The 17,175-nt window shown below is 44.8% G+C and overlaps 1 long non-coding RNA gene across 1 annotated transcript; it reads right to left on the minus strand.

Moving 5' to 3' along the window:
* Window positions 1–278: 278 nt before the first annotated feature.
* LOC144365315 (uncharacterized) lies at window positions 279–12,264 on the minus strand. Its single transcript, XR_013423623.1, has 3 exons — window positions 12,208–12,264; window positions 2,595–2,662; window positions 279–304 (listed from the first exon to the last, which is right to left on the minus strand). It is a non-coding gene; the product is annotated as an uncharacterized LOC144365315 (long non-coding RNA).
* Window positions 12,265–17,175: the final 4,911 nt, after the last annotated feature.

Raw genomic sequence — 17,175 nt, forward strand, 5'->3', positions numbered from 1 at the left:
GCACCCCACCAACTAGTTCAGTCTCTAGTATAGTACATCTGATCCCCCAAAGAACTTCAAGGCCTGAGAGGTGAGCAGAAAAATAATAGGAGTTTCCATATGGCATGGTAGACAGGGATGTCCTAAAGCAGAAGCTTAACACAAAAGATCTCAGGAAGGAGAGGAGAGCATCCCCCACCAATGAGAATGAAGTGGCTTACAGTGTTGCCACAGGCATCCAACCAATTGTGAAGGCTTTTCTTACCTATAAGTCAGACAAATGGCAAGGAAGTATATGAATCCACTTCTCTTTCTGGGGTTTCTACTGGACACAGAATAAGTGAGAATAAGCAAGGTTATTTCCCATCACACTAAGATATGCATTCTTATATATAATCTGTTATATATATGCATTCTTATATATAACACAATGCTGTTGCCTCTGAGTGCACTCTTAGGATAACAATCTAGAAGAAAAATTACCGATTTTAAAAGCATGGAGATTTTGAAGGCTGTTAATAAAAATGACCATATTCGTCTTTAGGAAAGCTGTACTCATGTGCAATCTCATCTATATTATATGAATAGTTATTTCTCCATGCTCCTACTAGCACTACAGAATCTATTTTTAAACCTCCACCAGTTTGATAAGCAAAACTAGGATTCCCATTGTTTTATTTTGCATCTCTTCAATAACTACTGGAGTTGACACTTTTCATAAGGAGGACCATTCTGTGAACCTCATATTAATTTGCTTTGCCTGCCTCCCTATTGGTTTTCTCATCCTATATTACTGATTTGTAAAGGTATTTTAATCTATCGACATCATTAACCTCTTACCATACAGTGCAAATACTTTTTTCTGTCTCGTAAGAAATAACTACTCTGCTCACTCCAAGTTTGGAAGTGGATTAATAAAACTTTGTTAAGAACTTAGTTCAAGGTCCTATGCCAAGTGCTCCTGGGTGGGCAGGGATGAATACAACATGTCACTTGACCACAAGAAGCCTGCAATGAGAAAGCCCAATGAGTTCAGGGCAAGCGTACAGAGCTCTGTGATGTGAGCCATGGGAAGTGAGGCCAGCCAGGGAGGGTCTCGATGCCCAGACTTCCTCACAATGCTGTTGTTCCTCTCTCCTGGCTAGGGCCATGCAAGAGCCTTTGTCTCTTTGCCATCCTGATATGTGTGCCTGCTCTGTATGTCCCATTCTTTTATGATGGCTGTTTTTTGTCTGAATTGATTAGCCTTTCTGGGTGGGAGCCATCTGCTGTCTGTCAGGAACCTTATCTCACCAGCATGTTGATTTCAATAAAATGTTATGGCACTTCGAGTCTGCTGGGGAGTTCAATGCGATGAGTCTCACGTGTCTAAATCAGATCTGAATTGAAAGCCAGTTAATGCTGTTCCCCTGCTGTCTTCTCTCTTGGTCAACAGCAAGGTGAACCATGGTAGGTATTATCTTGAGCTTCCCAGAACTCTCTGTGTCAGCTTCTTTCTTCTTGGCCATGGGACAGAGCACTTGACTCCATTTCTATCCATAACTTTATATTGTGCATATGAATCTGTTTACCCCCTCACCTTCTCACCATGACCCTCAAGGTGAGCTTTATGTAGGACAAGGTCGTGTGTGTTACTCTGCCCTGTACCAATGAAATCTAGCACTCACAGTATAGGGATTGACACAGGATAAGCTTATGACTCAAGAGGGCTTATGAATGAGAGACGCTGTCTTTCTACTGCAGAGACTGGGGATGCATATTTGAAGCTATTGGTGGACATCTTTCCTGGCACATAGAAAAAGCCAAGCAGAGACCAGCAAAGATGAAAGAGAGTTTTCTAGAGGTGTGGAGCCCTCTACATCTCTTCTTTCAGACCTAGAAGCTACTCAATTCCTTCTCAGGTACGCATGTCTTTATGTTTCTTTTTGCTTAAGCTAATGTGAGTGGAGTTTCTGTCACCTGCATTACAGTGACTCCTGAGTATAAAACATCATAACCATTCTGGTTGCCCAAACCAGGAATGTAGAAATCATCCTCACTTTTTCCCCCTCTCTAACCTCCACATCTAATCAATCACCAAAACCTCTTGATTTTACCTTTAAAATCTCTTTTCCATTATTTGACTCTCCTCTCTAGATATCTTCTGGATCATACAACAGCTTCCTCACCAGTTGAGGATCTTGACTCCTCCCAAGTCTATCTTCCAAAATGCTACCAAGGTGGTCTTTCTAAAATCCACCTTTACTTCTAAAATTTCAGAAGCTGTCCACTTTGCTTATGAGACAAATCCAAACTCAGAAGCATAAGATACTGGTCAAAGCGACCTCTTCAGTCCCAACTCCCAGTGAACCCCCTCTTCTACCTCATACCTGTTCTTTCCCTTGGCTAGAAGGCCTGCCCACCTTGCTCACCTGGTTACTGTCCTGTCTTCCAAGAGGGAGTCATATAACACTTCCTTTGCAAAGTGTTCCCAGCCTGGCCCCTGACAACATGTCATGACCTTCCTTTGGGAATTCATGACACATTGGTATTTGAGTTAATGACAGAGAGAACATGTCATAGTGCAGTGAAGTGGAGGGGCTCTGACCTCAGTCCGAGTCCTGGCTCATGCTTACCAGCTAGGAGAACCTGAACAGGCAGCCAGTCCTTCTTGGTGGTAAACGGGGGAAAGAAATGAGGATAGCTGTAAAAATCAAATGCAAAGACTGGGTAAAAATTTTAGGTAGAATATAGCATATTCTTAATACAGCTCTAATTGTCCTATTTATAATTTTATATTGTGTATAGGAATCTGTTTACCCTCTGAGTTGCTTTCTCACCCAGCCCTCAGTGGAAGCTCTTTGAGGGACTGAGTGCTCTATCTTACTCTGCCCTATATCCATGAAACCTAGCACGGTGTCTGGCACACAGTAGGCACACAATGAAAATTTGTTTAATTGTTCTGCTCATCTCTCTGCAGCCACTTCCTCACTGTGGGTCTTGCTGGAGCAGGAGGGCCCTGCTATGACTCCCCCGTTACTACTGGATCCTAGTGGCTGAAAGTGACTCATGATGGAGTCTCCACAGGAAATAGTTCAGCAGTAACAGCCATGAGTCAACGAGACTCACAGAGGATACACTATTACTATCGGTGCCCTGATACAGCAATACCATTAATTGTCCAAAGTCTCTTTGCCAGCTCTTCTTTGATAATTACACTGTATCTTATCAGTTCCAACTCTCAGGGGAGTTGAGATTCCTCATCTGTAACTTCATCCTAAGACACCTGCACCAGCTGGTAATGCCATTGCCCTTGCCAGAACTTGGTTTGGAGACAGGCAAATCATCCTAAATGCCAGGGAGAGGAAAGCCCTCTGTGGAGATTTTGGGAAGGATTTCTTTGTCCTTAAAAAAATATACAAGGCTGGGTGCCATGGCACATGCCTATAATCCTAGCGGTTCGGGAGGCTGAGGCAGGAAGATCACGAATTCAAAACTGGTCTCAGCAACTTAGTGAGGCTCCAGGAACTCAGCAAGACCTTGTCTCTAAGAAAATATTTAAAAAGCACTGGGATGTGGCTCAGTGGTTAAGCACCCCTGATTCAATCTCCAGTACCAAAAATAAATGAATTTTTAAAAATAAAAATGAACAAGGGAAAAGGCAATCCCTTTCCTTCTACTCAACATTATTACATCTACAAAAGATACCTTGAATGGAGACACCACTAGCTCATAAGCACAAGGGAAGCCTAGTAAGAGGACAAGAGAGAAAGGGAAGAATATGAGTCCCCAATGGCATTGTCAAGCCACAGAGCTTGCAGACCCTGGAGCAGCCTTGCTGCTGAGCTTCTTACAAACTAAGAGAACAAATTTATCTTATTGTCTAAGTCAGTCAAGGCAGAGATCTCTGCTCTTTAGAGCCAGACATATCTGAAAAGATTTGCCTAGGTTTACAGCCCTTCTCTCAAGAAGCCCTCACCCATCCCCTTGAGGTCCCCTCACACTCTCACTGCACACCCCTTTCACTCATAGTGCACGATTCACCTTTCACTTCTTTCTGGATAGCTTTTCCTAACCTTCTGAATTTCGATTCATCCTCCCTGAGGCCTGGATCTGACCACTAGCACGGTTTCTCTTAGAAGTCTTACCTGATTCTTCTGAGAACAACTTGAATAAACCCACCACCCTGACATTTCTCTTCTGAACTCCACTGGCACTTTGTGCACATTTTAATTCACTTTTAGTTGTAATTATTGACTTTGTTGCTAGTGACAATCACGGTCCCTCAAGGAAGAGCACTGAGTCTTGTTCTCTGGTGTTCCTCGATCTTAGCACAGTGCCTGGACAGGAACGTAATAAGTGTTCAATCCATGAAGGACAGATGGTGGATACATGGTAGATGCAAGGATAGTGGATGCACAGTCTCTACCACTAGTAGGCTTACAAACTCATCAGTGAAACTAGAAGATGAACAGACTATGGAATGAAAACGAATGATGTCACACTGTATGGTGCAGATTTCCTAATAATTAAAGAAACAGATACTCATATAATGTTAAGGTATCATTACATGATATTAAATTGATCCAAATAAATAAAATGTAGAAAATCTGACTAGGTGGACCATGGAGAAATAGCACCCCTATAACTGTCAGTAGCATTGTAAATTGGTTCAATCTGTCTGGAGAGCAATAGGGAAATATGGAACAAAAACTATAAAACCGTTCATATCTTTTGACACTATAATTCTTTAAAAGGAATATACCCTGAAGAAATAACCCAAGTCTCCCCTCCACACACACACAAAAGCAATTAAATGAAGACATTTATAGCTACATAGAGTAAAAACAGCAACAATCTAACCTCTAATGGACAGCAAAGCTAAGCAGATTATGGTATTTTAGGTAGGAGTGAAAACTCACAATGTCCACATATAATGGCATAAATAAAATTGGGATAAATAAAAATACATAAAATAGCAACTGCAGACATGAACACTACATAAAATTTCATTTAGAAATCTTTGCCTGAATATTACAATAGATATTAAACAGAAATAAGAAATTGTATAATGTTCACTTGTTGCTTGTATTCTCATAGAATTCATCCTCCAACATCTGGCATTCATATCTTACTTAGATGTCCACAGTACATACATCTCTGCTCTCCAAGTCCTATCAGCATAATGTTGTCAGTATGCTGAATCAGCCCGATTTCTTGTAGGAGGAAGAGATAATCAAATTTCTTTGTGAACTAAATTGTGACACAGAGATGGAGAACTAGAACAATAAAGTATACTGCAATCCTTACCAGGTGAAAGAAAATTGTGCCTTCTTATTGGGACTAAATATTTGAAAAGTGCCAGCCATATAGATAGCTGCAGATCAAGTGTCAAACACTAGGTTATTTGCTCCAGAGAGGTGGCTGTGTCTAGAATCGCATTTGTAATAATCTATAGCCATTCACCAAAATAGCTCCACTTTCCACTCTGAACAAATAAGTGATTAAAATGACATGGTGATAGTACACCTGCATCTTTCAAGACTTCTATGGCTGTAATGATTCCCACCCACCATGGAATGGGTTTGGGGTTCATGAGCCAACTCTAATGTCAAAAAATATGTCATTTGATCTTTGAAAGATGCCCTGACCAGTGGCTCACAGTTGGATATTGGATCCCCAAGAATTATCTCAGAATCCATTAAAAAAATATTGAAAGCACAGAAGTCTCCTTTTCCCCAAGCAATCCTTACTAGATCTCTTAGAAGACAGCCAGGAGGAGAATTTGTAATATATGCATGCGATATAATTTCAGGGTCCTTCCTCAAAGGTATCTGGTATCTTCCATGAGCTCTGGGCCTGTGGCTCAAGTTTAGAAATTGAATGCGGACCGATGATCCTCTTTATTTGGTGACTCACCTTGTAGCAGCCAGGAAGCGATGAGAGAGAAAGAGGCTGGGGTCCCGAAAGTCCCTTCAAGGGCACACACTCATGACCCAATTTCCTCCCACTAGATCTCACCTCTGAATGAATGGTCCCATCACCTCTCAATAGAACCACAGGCTGAGCAACATGCCCTTATCCCACGGGCCTTTGGGGATCATTTAAGCCCTAAACTATAATACTCACATTAACCCAAAGAGACAGGTTCTCTTATTCCGACCTCCAGCTGGATTTCCATAAGAAAACTGAGGTTAAGAAAAGATAAATAAGTCATACAAGACCTGAACCCAGTTGGTTGACTAAATGCTCTTAGGGCTTGATTCATTTAGATTTATTTAAGTGATAATTAGTGCCTCATAGATTCTTATGTGATTAATCCAGGCTAAAAGTATACATAAAGGCTGGCAGTCATGTTGGAAGAAAAGACAGAAAATTCTTCTTGAGAAAATAACACTCTTGAGTGCACACCTGAACCCTGAGAAAGAGAGAAAGAGATGGTTGCAAGATCCTGGTGTCCCTGAGCCCTAAGAGTCCAGTCAACTAGAGAGAATAGAGAATAATTCTTCCCTCTCGGAGCAGTTGTGTGGCTCCTCCATGAATGTGAGTAAACCTTATCAAAACTTTAAAAATAAGGCAATCAAGGGTTTTTTTTTGCCTATGAGCTTCTGAGGAATGAAAACCCTGTTTATTCATAGTCTCACCTGCACTGTTGACACCATCAGCATGGGATGCACCAGGTCCACCTGGACAAGGGCCCATCCCACCTGAAAGCATGGCACATCCTGTGGTCAGGTTTACCTTGCTGGAAACCTGTATAGGCCATCTGACTGTCCCTCGTGCTTGGTCCCTTCCCTGAGCCTAAGGCCTGAAGCCATGGGTGTGGAGCCCCCTGCATTCCTCTGCCACCCCAACATTCCTGTGCAGAGAGGGGACCTCTTGGGCATCCTCAGAGGATCCTTGTGGGCAAAATTGCCTATTCTGCCATTTTGTAGGCTGCCACCCCTGCCCACAGAGTTGCTCTAATCCTAAAAAGAGGCAGCCAGGTGTGCGCACAGATAGGACCCCTTCCTCTCCCATTTTATCCAGAAGGATGGAATGAAATTAGATAGAAAAATGTTCAGGGGGTACAGCAAAGCCACCAGCAAACAGAAGTAAAACAAGACAGAGAATACCAATGTCACATTGTATAGTCCTCTGGTTCCCAGGCTGGCACACACTGTAGATATTCATGGCCAGACTGGCCAACAATATCAATCCCATTTGACAGACAGGAAAAGGAGCAGAATGGAAGACCCTGGGCTGAGCCGGGGCCAGAGCCCCCCACCTCCGAGTTCTCACCCAATCTCCTCTCCTGTGAGCCTTGGGATCTCTCTAGCAACTCATGAGAGCCTACACCACACCTTGTCCCAAAGCAAAGGACACACCAGGCCTGATGCTGGACAGGAGCCACTGGACTTGAGTTCTGAGTGCAACTCTTCCTTCATTGGAGTAGCCCTTTCCTTTCTTCATCCAAGGGACTTCATTCACCCCTGGCAAGAACCTGGCACTATTTGTGTCCTGTGAGAAAACAGCTTAACAGGACCACAAACGCACCTCTGAGAAATCTCTGCCTGGAGAGCCCAGAGGTCTCATGTCTTCTGTTCTGCAAGGACTTTGTGTGGCCCACACTTGAATGGAAGAGGTGACCATTCACTCTGTCTCTTCTGTGTTAGAATGGTCAGGGACACCGTCAATCTTCTAAATCTCTGGGGAGTTAGGGAAATGGGTTCACTGTCACTGGAGGGTCACTGTCACTGGGGGGGGGTTACTGTCACTGTCATCCATTAGAGTCGTTCAAGTCTTTAACTAAATCCTCTTCCAGGAGGACATAATGCAGAATCATCAGGCTGGTCTGGGCTGAGCACGGCCGCTGCAAGCACACCAGCCCTGGATCATCTGGCTTCAATCTGCTGCGGATGCAGCTCTGCCTTCTTAAGTGGACGCAACCGTACTACAGGTTTCTGTGGTGATGTGGGATGGCAACGAAGCTCCATTTTACATTCTTAAATATTCATAAGGAGCTTTGCAGCATTAATATCTTAGATGGCTTACAAGAACACTTAAATACCGGGTCTTCGCTCCCCTCTCCTTGCCCCAAAAGTCCCAATCTGTTCTAATTTGTGTAATGCATTGGGCCATTTTAATAATTGTCCAGGGATTTATTTAGTGGTTCTGCTGCCCTGTTGCATAGGGTGTAATTATGATCCTGGCTTCTCTTATCATGCGCTAATCCTGCTTGTTTCACCAGCAGAGAAGCCAAGATTGGAATGGGCAAGCGCAGGCAGGGCTAATGTGGAAGAGCTAAGTCATGGCCCAGCCGCCCTCTGCCCCTTCCCTCTCTCCTCTGCTGCTACAGAATGGGGAATGAGCAGCCATGTCCATGTCTGGAGGATGTTTTTAATTAAGAGTGTGTTTTAGCAGATTCAAAGATTGGGAGACCAGGAGCATCAGTGAGTATCCAAACAATAAACTTTTGGCACACACCACTTGGAGACGGCGGCTTCGAGATGTGTGTTACCCTAAGGTGGTCTGAAACTCTTCTTGGTGTGATTTTGCATAAAAGCAAAATGGACTAAAAGCTGCCAGTTGTGACTGAGAAGTGAGGGGGATTCTTGATATTGTAAAACTTGTGGAAATTTTCTGATGGTTCAAACATCAAGGAACTTGGGAAATGGTGAAATGAAACTGCTGTATAATCAAGTATTCTAAAGAAACACAATTATGGAAGGTCACATGGGAGCAGGAATAACATTATTTTGTGAGAGTCAACAATTTGCCTAATTACCTCTTGATTCCAGACCTAAACTAGGAGTCTTAAGCTTGGGGCAAGCAAGAGGGGTGGGGGGACTGGGTTGTTGTTGAAGAGCACGACATGTAGAAGCCAGTTCCATGCACCGAAGAATCTGAGCAGCAACATGCTGGGCCAGAGCCGTGAAGCTTACAGAACTCCAATCCTGAATCATTTCAGCAGGGAGATAAGCCAAATACACACAAAAGAGCATGAGACCCTTTAGAGGTGGATGTATAAACACATGCAAATAAATATAAAGCTGATTACAAATATCTCTATTCTTCCTGGACATCATTGTCTCCAACTGCCAGCCTTTCAAGGCAACACTCCTATAGTCTAATTCAAGTTCAAGCTCTGAAACTGGCAAAATTATGAGCTATCCTGGAGCTGCCATCAATCCTGTCCTGTCTCTCCAACCAGGACTGCTTCCTTGACCTGGAATAGTGCTGGCCTTTCAAGGAGGCAATAAGATCAGCCCCAGTTGATGCCTGGGGTAGTGAAGTCCTGTCCCCAGAAGCACTGGTCAGAGGAGGCTGCTGGCAGGGGTGAGATCTGAATGGATCTGATCTGGGTTAGTGAGAAGGGGCATTTGGAGATAGAATCAGGATAGGATTAGGGGAGAAAAAAGACAATCTGTTTTTAGGATGACTCACTGATTTGCCTGTTGGGGATAATTTTTCCCAAGAACATGTAGGAGATATGGCTGGAAAGAAAGACTGAGGCCAGTCTCCATCTTCTCATCTCCTAAGACCTCAGGGGTCTCCCGCTGCAGTTGGGACGTGGCCTCACCTTGTAGACAGATGCCTCAAGCAGACTGCGGAGATGGCTTTCCCACGCAGCCCTGCTAGCACTTAATTAATCTCAGCATCCATCTCCATCTCATTCACACAAGATTCTGTGACCGTGAGGAGGCCAGTGGCTTCCACAACAGGCTCCCGCAGGCTCCTTGATATCCCAACACCAGGCTCCCGGACCCTCCTAATCAGGACATGATTTACAACTCTTGGAACAGTTACGTAAATTTCCATAAACATCAGCAAATGCCTCAACATCACATTCCGGGAATGCAAGAGGGGGAGCAAAGTGGGGTGCTGGGGGTGGGGGGCAATGAGGTAGTTCCATGCACTGGCGCCACCCCAGCTTCCCCAACTTCAGGGCACAGAAGCTAAATTGGACTAATCGTGAGCAGCTCTTCCTCTGCTGAGCACCTGAGTGCTAATTACATGCCTGGTTAATTTGGTAATGTACATACATGGCTGAGCTGCGCGGGCTCTCTTCCTCCACTGGGTGGCCACCAGCCATAGATTGCATCTGTAAGTCTTGGAGTTCATTATCCCGCTAATGCTGCCTTCTTTCTTAGATCATTAGAAAGAAACTTCACCTGACCTGTGAACTCTGAAATTGATTGTTGCCTTGAAACAGTCAATAGCCCATTTTCTAATCAATACATAGAATAATTTTATACATATTTAAATTATATATTAACTTTAATGCTTGTTAAATTTATCTCCCACTCTCCTCCTGTGCTTCTTTTAAATTCTCTCAAACTCGGGCATGTATATTTACCATTGGGTGGGAGGAAAAGGGGGGACCTAGGCCAAGATCAAGTAAAGGAGGAAAGGGAGTCCCAGGGAAGAGCCTGAGGGAGCAGAGGACCAGGTCCTGAGTGTGTGTGTCTGTGTGTGTGTGTGTGTGTGTGTGTATGTGAGAGAGAGAGAGAGAGAGAGAGAGAGAGAATGTGCATATGTATTTGCCATGTGTATGAAAGCATATGTGCATCTGTGACTATGCACATGCGTTGTATGTTATAAAATATTCACATATCATGTATATGAGAGTATGTGTAGATATGAATGATGTGCATGGATGTATGATGAGTGTGTGTGTGTGTGTGTGTGTGTGTGTATGTTGTAGCTGGGAATATATGTATGAATCTATGTGTTTTCTCTCCCATGAATTCTCTCTCCCAACTTGTCAGTCTGTCCAGACACCTTGCCTGACCTCTGATATTGAGAATTAGACCTTGTTTCTCCCCCTAGTGCACATTAAATGACTGTTGATGCAGCACTTTTGCCTGAAAAGGCAGGATTCAGAACATTATGGTTATCCTGAGTGTGGCTTGAAATTTCCAGCACGGAAAAGGGTCTCCAAAGCACTAACTATCTGAAAAGAAAACCAGAACTGCTAATGGTCTCTAAAGCAGAGGTTCTTAACCTAGTGTTCATAAACCCCAAGACCCCTGTGGATCAATGAATCCCTTGAAATTGAAAACTCTGTGTGCGTGCGTGCGTGTGTGTGTGCGTGCATGCGTGTGTGTGTGTGTGTGTGTGTGTGTGTGTGTGGTGTACAGGGAGAATCTTCCTTGAATTCATTATATTTTCAAAAGGTTTTACTGTGGATGATAGAGTCAATGCAAAATAGATGGTGGTGTGTCAGGGCAAGGGTGACCTTCTGTTCCCTCAGTATCTAGGACTTTCCAACACAAACAGCCCCAGCTCCCCTCCCTTTGCTTCCATCTGGGGCAGTGTTCAAACTTGTGCCAGGGACAAGAGCTTAAGAGAGTCACTCACACTCAGAGCAGAGCAGCCTCAAGCAACCTTTCCACAGGCTCCAAGTTTAGAATCAGCATGCACTTGCCACATCTTCTGGCCCAGACCTTCCAGAGTGGGGGCACTCCCCAGACTGACATTAGCTGCTCATCCCTGTGGGTGGGATGTTAATGACTGTAACCAAACCTGATGGAAAGCAATACCTTCTACCCCAGTTGTTTTACTTCCAAGAATCTATCCTAAGGAAGTAATCATATACAAAGATTTGTGCTCAAAGATGTTCATCAGAGCATTCACACCAAAGCAAATGACTGAAAACAAGCTGCTAGAAGCAGCATTAGCGAAATAGCTAAAGAAAAGCCCTGAACCACTGCTGGCTCTTCCCCTGGAACTTATTTGCTTGCTCACCAGTCATTAAACTGCATGTTACATTTAGGAACTATGTAATTAGATGAACTCTCACTAATTTTAATTGCTCAACCTCTACTTACAAAATATGTTTAAAAGAAGTTTTTTTAATGACGTGGGGAAAATGCTCGAAGTACAATTATACTGGAAAAGCCAGATATGGTGGGATTTAAAGTTTTTAATGCATCTAGAAACAATTAAAATCAAAGTACAAAATAATAATAATAATTATCTAAGGTGAAGTGATTTTTGTGGACTTTTCATACATTTTCATACATTTTTGTACTTCCCCAATTCTTGTTATCAGCATACATTAACTTGACTTTTTAACATTCAGTTAAAAAAAATCTCTGCTTTTCAATTCATCAACCAATGTCTTCCCTACTCCCAGACCCCAAATGCATGGATTCTGTATTTCTGTCTCCCTCCTTCTCGGGAGCAGTATGAAGAAACTAAAATGCCTCACCAAGACTGGATTCGACCTCAGTGTCCTTGTAATAAAAGCAAAACTGTACTCACCTCTCCTATTCTTTCCCATTTCCACATTCATTGCTGACTCCCAGAATCCTGTCAGGCCATCTGCTTTAACTTATTCCCCTCTCCTCTGTTAAAGAACATCCCAGTCCCTCATTTACAAATAAACATCTGGTTTGTATGAAAGAGCATCCCCTGGGTTGCATCTTCCATGGGAAAGCAAGAGGAGGAGGTTGGGCAGGAGGGAGAACAGAGGACGTGGGTGAGGAGGAGGCCGGCTTCCTTGGGTGTGCTGCCGGCCGCTTCCCACTTTCCTGGGAAGATCAAGGTCATCTCACATGCACTGCCCTGACTTCCTTCCTTCTGCCTCAGACACTCCCTGCATCGTTATCATCCGTCCTTTCATCCTTCCTCCCATCTCAAGGAAGACATATCCTTCTACTTTGCTAAGGTGCACCTTCCACCTGGACTATTGATCCCATCCCTTTCCATCTCCTTCCAGGCCTTTGCTAGATCAATCATCCCCAAGCTCTCTGGTATCTGCCATCTCCCCCTCCCTGGAAGCTCTTTCCCCTTCTGTAGAGTCCAACTGTGCAGATTTCAATCCCTTCTCTGCTCCTTGGGAGCTGGGCAGGCTGCCGACCCTCCCTCTGCCTCAATCTCCATGTCTGGAAACTGGAATTATTAAGGCACTTACCACACAGATACCTGGATGAAATGAGATACCCCCATAAAACCCTCAGCACAGGGATGTCACAGCAAACACTAGCTACTTTTGTTATGTTTATGGTCCTAAAGTGGGCTCAACTTGCTCCATCTTGAAAATGCCTTTCCTGGCCCACTTCCCCACTCTTCTAACACCCTCAATCACTCCTGCCTGTCAGGGGAAACTTTTTCATTGCCTGGAATGTTTCAGCTTCAATCAGATCTCAATACCTTGTCATCTGGGTGCCACCTCTCCACTAATCAGACTGCTCTCTCTGACATTGCCAATGGTAGCCCCCTGCCATGATGAGCACCTCCTCCCAAACTGTGGTCTCCTGGGCTTCCTGACGCTGTCCAGTCCTTCCCATGAGTGACCCTGCTCAGGCCACAGCTCCAGCCATTGTCCACACAATGATCACTTCCACTGAGCACTGCATTAGAAAGGGACTTTTTCTTTTTAAGCAGGAAAGAAGAGGGTGCAAATAAACAGCTGCTGAAAGGGAAACAGACAGTGTCCACCAGAAGAAGGGAAGGAGAAGGGGGAAGGGAGGGGCGCTCAGGGCTGGCTTCACATACAGACTGGCACTGGAGTGATTTCCCAGGGCTCTTGATTGGCTATGGGTGCTGCCCTTGAAGAGTCCCCGCTCTAGCTTAGGGCTTGAATTCCTATTTGGTTTTTCTCTGTTTCTCTTCTTCTTTTTTTATGTAATTTACATGTGTGACTCCCAAGGGGATGTGGAAATGAACAGGAACAAGCTAAGCCTTCGGGGTGCTGCCAAGACCCCAGCTCCACCAATGACTGTAAGATACTCTTCCTCTCCGTGCACTGCACCCGTGAGTCCAGGCCATGATTCCAGTCCTGAAGGGCTGTGGGAAGTACTGTGGCCAGTGGTTAGTTTTCCACTCTTTTCCTTATTTGGACTCAGTTTCTTCATCTGTGAAATGGGGGTGACCGCGTGGATGAGCTCTGCATGTAAATTCCCTTTGGCATTTACTCTGCTTTTGAAGAGTTGGATGCTGTTCTCTGACTGACTGAGGAACTGACTCCTGATGAGACTTTAGAGGTCAATAAATAATCCTCCTCTTCTGATGACTCAGAAGAGCTGAGCCCAGCAGAGAAAGAACTGGCTTCAGTGTTGTCAGACTGCAAGACGCAGGCTCAGATCCACCACAAAAGTGGACTTGCTAACTTGTCATCACAGAAACACAGCCTCCCTCCTCTTTGGGACACCAGCCTCTCTTCCTACATACTGCATGCAGGAGGCTGCACTCCTGCTTCTTTCCCAAGCAATGACAGTAGGATGGGGGCTCAGGACAGTCCTGAAGATTCCCAGCTGGGGAGGAAGGAGTCAGAGCTGAGGTCCACATTTCTTGCCACTGCACTGAGACAACCACATGTGTAACAGGGAGCGATGCCTATGATCCAAGCAGTGACAGAGGGCAAATTACCTAGGGCCTGTTTCTGCATGGGGTACACATTGAAAGACTCGACCCAGAAACTCTTGTGTCAAGCAGATTGCCTTCCCTACTAAGAGTGGCCTTACCTGATCAACAAGACTTGAGAGAACAAAATGACTGACCATGGAGCTGGGATCTTGGTCTTTCCTGATTCCAATATAGACCAAAACAGGGGCTCTCCTGTGTCTCAGGCCTGTTGACTCTCCACCTTGAATTTACACTATCCACTCTCCTGGGTCTCCATCCTGCCAACTGCATGCAGACCTTGAGACTTTTCAGCTTTTCCAGTTGCACGCCAATTTCTGGTAAGAAACGCACGCATGCACGCACACACACACACACACACACACACACACACACACACACACCTGATTCTGCATTGGTTCTATTTCTCTGAAGGACCCTGACTAATATACTCACTTCAGCTAACATTTAATGGTTTGCAGTTTCCATTCAGATGAGGTTAAATGGAGGTTCTGGCCAGCTTCCCTGCAATTGAGAGTACTGAAATTTTGACAGGATGGCAATGAACCACTGGCTACCAGGAGGTTAGAGGAGGCCACCAAAACGAGATTCCAGGGAGAAAGAGGGATGACAGTCATGGGATTGTCAGGGAGGGACACAGAGAGGGTACACTCAGCCCTGTAGTCTGGAAGCATCCATGGGTTGGCAGACCTGCTAAGAAGAAAAGAGGGTAGTGACTAGAAGGGAAGAAAGGGTTTGAGGAGTCCCCTGTCCTGTACAGCCTCCTGTAAAAGATGTCACTTCCTCTCCTGGGTCCCGTATGCTCCCACAGTATGCCACAGCTGCCTCTTGGCTCCGGAGTTTGCTGGTTCACGGAATCCCCGAGAAGAAACCAGTCCCCCTTACGGCAGCACACCTAGCACCTGGCACAAGTAGGTGCCCAACAACGGTGGAAGTGGGTGTTGCTGGTCAGATGCCCCAGGAGTGGGCTACTCAGTTCACTGTGTATTGTAGGTCTGCTGACAAATAAAGAGAAAGTCACCAAGGATGAGCAGGAGTGAGAGGTGGGAAGTGGTTCCTGATGGCAACAACAGGAATCCTTGCAAGACAATAGAGCATCATGGGAGACAGTGCTCAGACTCAGATCCAACTGAGTGGCTGACTAGCTCTGTGGACTTGGGCAAGAGTCTTAACCTCCCTGGTCCCCAGTTTTATCCTCTGCAAAATAAGGGTGAAAGCAGCACTCACTTCAGAGGACTGTGGGGAAGAGTAAGTGAAGTGCTCAGGACCATGCCTGGAGCATGGTAAGCACTGGACGTGGGATCTGTCCTTGCCACCATCAGCACTTTGCCCAGGTCCATCAGGCATCTCCAGTTAGCCTTTCCAAGTGAGCAGTGTGAGTTTTTCTGCAAGTTTGAGCCTCCAGAAAGTCTCTCTTATGGAGACTACAAATGTGTCACTGATTCTGATCCATGGTCCCCCCTCAAAGGAAAGACCAGACCCAAATGAAGACAGTAACCATAGCATGTAACCTCAGATGTCCCCAAATAAAGCTTCATGTATCAAGAAACTAGAAAGAGAAATACTAAGTCACCAGAAACATTCAGCTTCATTCAAGGGGGAAGGGAGTGCTGCTATTTGTTTGTTTTAGCAAATATTAAACTTTCCAATTTTCTTATAACAGTGGTGGCTCCATCAGAAAGCTGGAATTGGATACCCAGATTATTATGAGACAGGCTGTGGCTTAATCTTCTCAATGTTTTTATATTTGAGAATAAAGAGGCATTTCGCACTTATCTAAAATTACAACGGCAGAGAGGGAGAAAAGCCCTTGCAGGTACACAGCTGTGATCTGCATATGGACATGCTTTTGAGTTCATGATGGAATCACAGAATCAAGATGTGTCAGAGTTAGAAGCAGCATCCCTCTCTTCTAACCCTTTCCTCTTACAGATGGGGAAACTGAGGCTGGAGGAAGGATATGAATATTAATTTCCCAATATCACTCAGTAACAGGCTGACTCTACTGTCTGTGGGGAGGTCTGTGAAATAAAATGGGTGGGCAGAGAGAAGGCCCACCTTCTGTTTTAACAATAAGGTGCCCTCTACCTACCTTCTACAAATTCAGGAATGTTCTAGAATATTCCTGCTGGGCAGGGAGAGGGCCCACTTTCTATTTTAATAATAACAAGCCCTCCGTTACCTTCCTTTTTGGGACAGGAATGTTGTCCAGCCTTAATTTTGAGGCCTGCCATGACCTGGCACAATCCAACCTCAGTCTCCCACCTTGGCCCTCCCTCCCCAGGACCCAGCTTGTCCCTGCTCCCTGGGGCTCACTCCCCTCCTACTCCCACTCTCCCAAGCCAAGTGAGAGGCAGCTTCACCTTTGAAGCTTCTTCTTACCAAGGCAGGCACTGTAAGCACTATGGACCTGTGAATTCATGCGGGAGCTCAGTCTTCAGAACAAGGCTGAGAGGTACAGGGTGGAGGTGAAAGGGCCCCAAGGGAGTCTGAGAGTCCCACGACTCTGTCCCATCTCTACTTCTTGACTCTAAATTTCCCTCTCTGAACCTCAGTTTCCCCTGCCATAAAATATGCTTAGCATATATAGTTGTTTTGAAAACTAAATGCAACCACACATAGCATAGTAGGTACGCAGGTACTGGGAATTTACATTTCAGGATACATTATTTAGTTATCAATATATGATACCCCCCTTTGTCCTATATTTTGTTCTTATGTGCGTTGATTTTGTCATCACAGCTTAGATTATAAGAAATTTCAATGAAATTCCATGGGGTCAGAAGTTTTCTCTTTTTATTCCTTAAACTAACCCCTCTGCTTTGTGCCATAGCTGGCACATAGTAGGTGCACTCAGTATACATT

Source organism: Ictidomys tridecemlineatus, chromosome 7, assembly GCF_052094955.1.
Source record: "Ictidomys tridecemlineatus isolate mIctTri1 chromosome 7, mIctTri1.hap1, whole genome shotgun sequence".
NCBI classification, from domain to species: domain Eukaryota; kingdom Metazoa; phylum Chordata; class Mammalia; order Rodentia; family Sciuridae; genus Ictidomys; species Ictidomys tridecemlineatus.